Genomic DNA, 9,666 nt, shown 5'->3' with positions numbered 1-9,666 from the left:
AGGCTCAGTAATGGTGGTACACGGGCTTAGATGTCCTGGGGCATGTGGGATCTTCCTCTATCAGGGATCAAACACGGGTCTCCTGTATGGGCAGGCAAATTCTTTACCAGTGAGCCACTTGCTATTCTGGAAGCTCCTTGAGGGCAGGAACCATATCTTTAAAAAGCTGGCTTAAAACTCAACATTCAAAAAACAAAGATGATGTCATCTGGTCCCATCACTTCATGGCAAATAAATGGGGAAACAATGGAAACAGTGACAGACTTTCTTTTCTTGGTCTCCAAAATCACTGCAGATGGTGACTGCAGCCATGAAATTAAATGAGGCTTGCTGCTTGGAAGAAAAGCTATGACAAACCTATCTTTAAAATTTTATAATGAAAGAATAAATACATAAAGTAGCTTTGTGTAGAGACTAGGACAGCAGGCCCAGGCGTCAGAGGACTTTGGTTCACAATACCATTTGCCAGAGATCTAATCCTGCATGTAAGTTAAATAAGCAGGGTGACAATATACAGCCTTGACATACTCCTTTCCCAATTTGGAACCAGTCTGTTGTTCCACGTCCGGTTCTAACTGTTGCTTCTTGATCTGCATACAGATTTCTCAGGAGGCAGGTAAGGTGGTCTGGTATTCCCATCTCTTTTTCCAAAATTTTCAAATTTTCCAAATTTTCCAGTTTGTTGTGATCCACATGGTCAAAGGCTTTGGAGCAGTCAATGAAGCAGATGTTTTTCTGGAATTCTCTGGCTTTTTCTAGATCCAACAGATGTTGGCAATTTGATCTGTTTCCTCTGCCTTTTCTAAATCCAGTTTGAACATCTGGAAATTCTTGGTTCATGTACTACTGAAGCCTAGCTTGGGAATTTTGACCATTACTTTGCTAGCATGTGAGATGAGTGCAATTGTGCAGTAGTTTGAGCATTCTTTGGCATTGCCTTTCTTTGGGATTGGAATGAAAACTGACCTTTTCCAGTCCTGTTTGCTGAGTTTTCCAAATTTGCTGGCATATTAAGTGCAGCACTTTCACAGCATCATCTTTTAGGATTTTAAATAGCTCAGCTGGAATTCCATCACCTCCACTAGCTTTATTCATAGTGATGCTTCCTAAGGCCCACTTGACTTTGAACTCCAGGATGTCTGGCTGTAGGTGAGTGATCACACCATCATGGTTATCTGGGTCATGAAGATCTTTTTTGTATGGTTCTTCTGTATATTCTTGCCACCTCTTCTTAATATCTTCTGCTTTTGTTAGGTCCATACCGTTTCTGTCCTTTATGGTGGCCATCTTTGCATGAAATGTTCCTTTGGTGTATCATATTCTCTTGAGATTGCTAGTCTTTTCTATTCTATTTTTTCCTCTATTCCTTTGCGTTGATCACTGCAGAAGGCTTTCTTATCTCTCCTTGCTATTCTTTGGAACTCTGCATTCAAATGGGTATATCTTTACTTTTCTCCTTTGCCTTTCACTTCTCTTTTCACAGCTATTTGTAAGGCCTCCTCAGACAAACATTTTGCCTTTTTGCATTTCTTCTTCTTGGGGATGGTTTTGTTCACCACCTCCTGTACAACGTCATGAACCTCTGTCTGTAGTTCTTCAGGCACTCTGTCTACCAGATCTAATCCCTTGAGTCTTTTTGTCATTTCCACTATATAATCATAAGGGATTTGACTTAGGTCATACCTGAATGGTCTAGTGGTTTTCCCTACTTTCTTCAATTTAAGTCTGAATTTTGCAATAAGGAGTTCATGATCTGAGCCACAGTCAGCTCCTGGTCTTGTTTTTGCTGACTGTATAGAGCTTTTCCTTCTTCGGCTGCAAAGAATGTAATCAATTTGATTTCAGTATTAACCATCTGGTGATATCCATCTGTAGAGTCATCTCTTGTGTTATTGGAAGAGGGTGTTTGCTATGACCAGTGCGTTCTCTTGGCACAACTCTGTTAGCCTTTGCCCTGCTTCATTCTGTACTCCAAGGCCAAGCTTGCCAGTTACTCCAGGTATGTCTTGACTTCCTACTTTTGCATTCCGGTCCCCTATGATGAAAAGGACATCTTTCTTTGGTGCTAGTTCTAGAAGGTCCTGAAGGTCTTCATAGAACCATTCAGCTTCAGCTTCTTTGACATTAGTGGTTGGAGCACAGACTTAGATTGCCGTTATGGTAAATGGTTTGCCTTGGAAATGAACAGAGGTCATTCTGTCATTTTTGAGATTGCACCCAAGTACTGCATTTCGGACTCTTTGTTGACTGTGAGGGCTATTCCATTTCTTCTAAGGGATTCTTGCCCACAATAGTAGATATAAATGGTTATCTGTAGTAGTAGATAAAATGGTCATAATAGTTTTTCTTATTATTAACTATAAATTTTTGTTATTCACTATGATAATAACACAGGAATCCCTGATGGCTCAGTGATAAACAATCTGCCTGCAATGCAAGAGACTTGGGTTCAATCCCTGGGTGGGGAAGATCCCCTGGAGAAAGAAATGGCAACCAACCCACTCCAGTATCCTTGCCTGGAGAATCCCACGGACAGAGGAGCCTATTGGGCTCTCTGTGGGGGGGTGGGGGTCACAAAGAATCGGATATGACTTAGCGACTAAATTACCACCATGATAAGAATACGTGTCCCTCCATACCCCTTGGAGGAGGAAATGGCAATCCACTCCAGCATCCTTTCCTAGAGAATCCCATGGACAGAGGAGCCTGGTGGGCTACAATCCATGGGGTTATGCCGGGAGCCGGCATATTGCATATTGAGTGCGTATTGCATATTGCATATTGAGTGCAGCACTTTCCACAGCATCGTCTTTCAGGATCTGGAATAGCTCAACTGGAATTCTATCACTGCCGGGAGCAAGCGTGAGGAGCTCCACCCATGACAAAGGTCATGAGGAAGGAGGCTCGGCATACGCAAAGGCGGGATCGAGCCTCAGGGGTCCCCCTGGAAATTCTCGAGCATTTACACCCAAAACCAGAGTCTGCCTACTTTCTGCTTTGTGCTTTCACCTACACCTCTGACTTTACGGGGGGCTGTCCCCTACTACCTCTCTGAAAAAAGTTAGCTTACAGCTCCAGTTAATAATTCCTGGGTGTGACAGTGTTTCAACCTACAAACTCCTTTGGAAATCCTCTAGCCCACCTGAATAGGTTTTTCTGGCCACATGTGATTGCTCAGAGCCTCCCAACTGTGAGAGGCATGAGATGTTCTAAACTGTCTAAACACAGATTCTTTGAGCAGTTAAAAGATTGATTAGAAATTGTATTGGTGAAGGGATTTTCACTTGTTGGGCCAATGTTTGCTGCTAAGTTTCCATATCCCTTACCTGCTGTGTCCCTGGCAGTGTATTGATTAATATAATTGGTGTAAGTAGTAGCTTTAACATTTGTAACCTGGGACCCTTGAGTTAATTCTTTTTCTTGTTATAGCCCACCACACCTTTGCTCTGTAGGAATGCAACTTTATCTAATGCTTTTGGAGGGTGGCTCCTGACCAATCACCTTTAGAGAAAAATAAGTTTTCTGAAGAAAGGGTCTTAAAATGTTAACAGGCCTCCGGGCCAGAAGATGATGCAAATCACCTAAGCTTTTGCATATGATTAGTTTGCAGGAAGAAAGCCTGGCTTACTGCATGACTCTACCCCTTCCCCCATTATCCTCTATGCATAACTTAAGGTATAAAAACTACTTTGGAAAATAAAGTGCGGGCCTTGTTCACCGAAACTTGGTCTCCCCGTGTCGTTCTTTCTCTTACCTTCTGGCTGAATTATTCAGCCTCTTTTCTCCACTGAATTTCTCACTGAGCTATCCTTATTTCAGCCTCTTTTCTCCACTGAATTTCCTCACTGAGCTATCCTTATTCTATTACTCTTTTTTTTTCTATTACTCTTTATATCTTTGATAAATATTTAAATAAATAGGTCGCCTATGCCGTCTCTCCTTCGAATACCCTGGATCAGCCGGGGCTGGACCCCGGCAGGGTTACACAGAGTCGGACACGACTTAGCATGCATGCCAGGGGGTTATCCTCATTGGATGAGTGAGAAGTGTATCTGCCTATCTCCAAACTCATAACAGTCAATGTTAATTTTATTAGTATGTGTAGTCAACTTGACTAGACCATAAAGTGCCCAGGTATTTGGTTCAACATTATTCTGGGTGTGTCTGTGAGGAGGTTTCTGGGTGAGATTAACATTTGAATAAGTAGACTGAGCAAAGCAGAATCCACTGGAGTAGAGAAGGTGCGGCAAGGGAGAATTTGCTGACTGTTCAAGCTGAGACATTGGTCTCCTACACCCAGACTGCACCAACGCTCCTGGTCCTCAGGCCTTTGGACTTGAACTGGAAGTACCAGGTCTCCCGGGTTTCCAGCTGACGGCAGATCTGGGCACTTCTGAGCCTCCATAGTTGCACAAGTCAATTTCTCATAATAAAGCTCAGCCTCCTCTCTCTACTCTCTCTCTCTCTGTCTCTCCATATTTCTCCTATTGATTCTCTTTCTCTGAAGAACCCTAAGACAATAAACACTTCTGCATTTGTATTCATAGCACCTATCGATATATTGGAAATTATATATAAAAACCAACACGAGAGGGACTCCCCTGACAGTCCAGTGATTAAGACTTCCGCTTCCAATGCAGGGGGTGCGGGTCCCATCCTTGGTCAGGGAGCTAGGATCCCACCTGCCCCTCTGCCAAAAAAACAAAACAGAAACAATATTGTAACAAATTCAGTAAAGATTTTTTAAATGATCAGTAAAGAATCTGCCTGCAATGTGGGAGACCCAGGTTCAGTCTCTGGGTCAGGAAGATCCCCTGGAGAAGGGAATGGCTACCCACTCCAGTATTTGTGCCTGGAGAATTCCATGGATGGAGGAGCCTAACAGGCTACAGTTCATGACTATTCAGACTTGTTAGGGTGAAGTCCAATTGGTGGGGATAACTTGTTCAGTTCAGTTCAATTCAGTCGCTCAGTCGTGTCCGACTCTTTGTGACCCCATGAACTGCAGCACACCAGGCCTCCCTGTCCCTGACCAGCTCCCACAGCTTGCTCAAACTCCATCAGAGCTGACTCAGGCATGCCAAGCGAGGTTCTGGTGCCTCGATCAGGGGGAGAGACAGTGAGACCCAATCCTTCTGACATCCATCGCCTTCTCCACTTGGACCAGATTGGGTCTCAGTGGCATCTGAAGGATCATTTCCAGTGCTGTTTTGTTTTAGTTCCGGAGCTTCTGAGGCAGGCCATTCTCCACCACCTCGCTTCTCCTTTGCTGCTGAAACCGGAGGATGGAGTTTTCTCTCTTCCAATCCTGCCGGAGGGTCAGATTGAGGCCAGTATATGAAAATCTCCTGCTGTTGTGGGAGAAGCTGTGAATGTGCTGATTAGTGCTCTTTTGAAAGGAAATGGGAAGGGAAACATGTTCTTTTTATTCACCAGTTTGTTGTAAGAGGGTATGAGAAGGGATAGAGGTGAACACCCAGATGGAAGAGATGTGTAGGGCAAAGGCACGTGGGAATGGGCACAGAGCTTCCGTGTCCTTTCTGGGTGCACCACAGTCCCTCCCAGCACCTCCACGTGTTCACTAACCTCTCACAGTTTCTTATAAACCTCACCACACCTACCCCATGGCCCGGCAATTCCACTCTCAGGTACTTACCCATGGTCTGTGAAAATGCACATCTCAGAAGTTTTTTACAAGATGTTCTTAGCAGCTCTGGGACTTCCCTGGCAGTCTAGTGGTTAAGATTCTGCGCTGCCGATGCAGGGGGTGAGCTTTTGATCTCTGGTTGGGGACCTAAGATCGCACATACTGTGTGCGTTAGTGTCAGTCGCTCAGTCATGTCCAACTCTTTGTGAACCTATGGCCTGCAGCCCGCCAGGCTCCTCTGTCCATGGGATTTCTCAGGCAAGAATATCGGAGTGGGTGGCCAAGCCCTTCTCCAGATCTTCCCAACCCAGGGATTGATCCCTGGTCTCCTATATTTCAGGCGGATTCTTTACCATCTGAGCCACCAGGCAACTGGGCTGTGCAGCCAAAGAGTAAAAATAAATAAAGGAACACATTTCTGATGTACACAGCAACATGAATGAATTGCAAAAGCTGGTGCTGAGGGGAAGAATTCAAATGCAAAAGAGTACAGACAGTACGATTCCTTTTCAGATGACTTTTTTTTAGAGCAGGCCAAAAGATCTCATTTCCCCTGTGAAACAGATCTCAGTAGAGGTTGCCTTGGGGGTTTGGAGCATTGAAGGACTGGGTCGAGGCCTAAAGACATTGCCTGGGGTGATGGGCTGCTTTACACATGGAGGGCAAACAAAAGTCGTGAATTTCATTGGATGTAATTTTTACTTAAAGAAAAGCAAACTACTGAGGATTTCCCTGGAGGGCCAGTGGTTAAGACTCCATGATTCCAATGTAGGGGGCCTGGGTTTGATCCCTTAGTCCAGAAACTAAGATCCCACGTGCCACGGGGCATGGCCCTCCCTCAAAAAAAAAAAAAACCAACAAACTATAAACAAACGTAATTAATGCTACACATGCTGAATTCCTTAAGGGTGAAATTTCTGTAACTTCTTTTGAAATGCCTAACATTAGATGAGTTGTTGAATAGATAAATGACCAGATAGGTGATAAAGCAAGTATAAGAAAATGCTATCTGTAGAATGTAGTCAGATACATAGGTGTTGATTGTATATTCCTTCCAACTTTTCTCTGTGTTTGAAAATTTTTACAGTAAAATATGGGAGGGAAAAAGGGAAAACCAGAAGCATGGGTAGGAGCACCCCGCTTGGATCAAGGAGGTGCTTCTGCATTGTTTCACTGACCCGGATCGCACCCTCGCCCTGTCATCAGAGTTGAGCTGGTCAACACAGCCTTTCCTGTCCCCAGCTGTTCCCCCTGGGGGAAGCGCCAGGAATAGGACTGTGTGCGGTTTCTAGTCACCAAGTTTCCTTGCTTCAAAGTGGGGTGATCATACTTAGCCATAAAAAGGAACAAAACTGGGTCATTTGTAGACAGGTGGATGGACCTAGACTCTGTCATACAGAGTGGAGAAAGTCAGAAAGAGAAAAACAAATATTGTATATTAAAGCGTATATGTGAATCTAGAAAAAAGGTATAGAGGGACCTCATCTGCAAATCAGAGACAGAGCCACAGAGAACAAAGGAATAAATGTATGGATACGAAGGAGGGAAGGTGAGCGGTGGGATGAATTGGGAGATTGGGATTGATGTATGTGTATTATTGATACTGCATATAAAATAGCTTCCCTGGTGGCTCAGAAGGTAAAGAATCTGCAAGAAGGTAAAGAATCTGTAGTGCGAGAGACTTGGGTTTGATCCCTGGGTCAGGAAGATCCACTGAAGAAGGGAATGGCAACCTGCTCCAGTATTCTTGCCTGGAGAATTCCATGGATAGAGGAGCCTGGTGAGCTACAGTCCATGGGGTTGCAAAGAGTCTAACGACTCAGAGATTAACACTTGACTGTATAAAATAGATAAGTAACGAGAACCTACTGTATAGCACAGGGAACTCTCCTCAATGTTCTGTGGTAACCTGAATGGGAAGGAAATCCAAAAAAAGAGGAGATATGTATACGTAAAGCTGATTCTCTTTGCTGTACTGTAGAAACTAACATACCATGGCAGAGCAACTATGGTGGTTTAGTTGCTAAGTCGTGTCCGACTCTTTGCGACCCCTCAGGCTGAAGCCCACCAGACTTCTCTGTCCATGAGATTTTTCCAAGCAAGAATACTGGAGTGGGTTGACATTTCCTTCTCCAGGGGGATCTTCCCCACCCAGGGATTGAACCTGGGTCTCCTGCATTGCAGGCAAATTCTTTACCAACTGAGCCACCAGGGGAGGTGCAGCAACTATACTGTGATAAAAATTAATTAAAAAACAAAAGAAACATCCCTAAGTGGGCTAATCCTACAAAAGTCATTACACTCAGGAATTAGGGGAGGTTGGGGTAGGGGTGAGGGGAGGGAGGTGAGAGTGGAGGGGCAGGGGGAGGGTCGTCCTCCGCTCTGCTCTATCAGATCTCCCATTTCAGCCTCTCTCAGGTCCTTTTGCTGTATTTCTTCCACTGAAAGAACATATGTGCCAGTAACTTGCTAGGATAGGCTAAGTGGGAGATAAAACTTTGAGAACTTACTTGTCTGAAAATATTCCTATTTTACCAGCCCACCAGATCGACAGTTTGGCAATGAGCAGAATGTTTGGTGGAAAATCATTTCCTTCAGAATCTTGAAGGCGTGGCTCCGCCAGTGTAACTGTTGGGAAACCTGAAGTGTTGTATTTCCTGTTTCCATTTGACTCGCATTTTTCTTTTTGGAAGCTTCTGGGACCTTATCTGTGCCCTTTGTTCTGAAGTTTCTCAACAGCGTGCTTTGGGGTGGGGTGATGTTAATTCCCCTGGGCTGGCGCTTTCCTTCTGTAAAATTCCTGTCCCTCAGATCTGGGAAATTTCCTTCAGATTTTTTCATGGAGCTTTTCCCTCTTTGCCTTTTCTCTGTTCTTTCTTTTCTATTTTAGGATATTACTAGCGTGACTGGACCGCTGGGCTGGTTCTCTAATATTCTCACATTTCCTGCTTTCTCTCTCACCGTGTGTTTTGGGTCTTCTGAGAGATTCACCTCAACTTGCTGTTCTAACCTTTGCTAGTTTGCTTTTAATTTCTGAGAGGTTTTTGTTTTAATCATCTGAACATTCCTTTTTCTTTATTATTATTCTTTTGGCCATGCCGTGAAGCTTGTGGGATTGTTAGTTCTCTGACCAGGGAGGGATTGAACCTGTGCCCTTGCAAGTGAAAGCTCAGAACCCTAACTACAAATTCCCTAACCATTAGGGAATTCTCTGAACATTCCTTTTTTTTTTTTTTTAAAGCACTCCCTTCTTATTCATAGATAAATTGTATTCTCTTAGATATAAATTTTTAAAAAAGTTTCCTTCTCCCTGGTCTGTTTTTGCCTTCTCCAAATTTACTTTTTAAAAAAAAATTAATTTCTTTTTTTAATTGAAGGATAATTGCTTTACAGAATTTTGTTTTCTGTCAAACCTTACCATGAATCAGCCGTAGGTATACATATATATCCCCTCCCTTTTGAAACTCCCTCCCATCTCCCTCCCCATTCCACCCCTTTAGGTTGATACAGAGCCCCTGTTTGAGTTTCCTGAGGCATACAGCAAATTCCCATTGGCTCTCTATTTTACATGTCAAATTTACTAATTTTTATTATTTTCATTTCTACCTTCTATCAACTAAAACTTGTCGACGTACAACTTGAAAGTTGTGAGTTAAGTTTTATTTGGGGTAATATGAGGACTGCAGCCCAGGAGGCAGCATCTCAGATAGCTCTGAGAGCCTACTCCAAAGCAGCAGTGGGGGAAAATCAATATATAAGGTTTCGGTGACGGGGGAGTTCAATACCATGAAGCACTCAATTTACAAAAGGTTTTTTGTCAGTCATGAGGGTCTGATGTCACCATGAAGGGATTTAGTGCTTCTCTAGATAGGAGGAGATGCAAGGATTGAGATCATAAAATCTGTTCCTAAAAACATCCAACCATCTACAGACCTGTCCCACCAGATTCCCTGGAGCACAGAGCGCCTCCCTCCACCCTGAGCTCCCTCAGGGGTTGCTGAAGGTTACCAGCTGCAGCA

This window comes from Bos grunniens, chromosome 25, assembly GCF_055505025.1.
Source record: "Bos grunniens cultivar Pamir isolate PY7600 chromosome 25, Bosgru_T2T1.0, whole genome shotgun sequence".
NCBI classification, from domain to species: domain Eukaryota; kingdom Metazoa; phylum Chordata; class Mammalia; order Artiodactyla; family Bovidae; genus Bos; species Bos grunniens.
Note: the sequence above shows the minus strand (reverse complement) of the source record.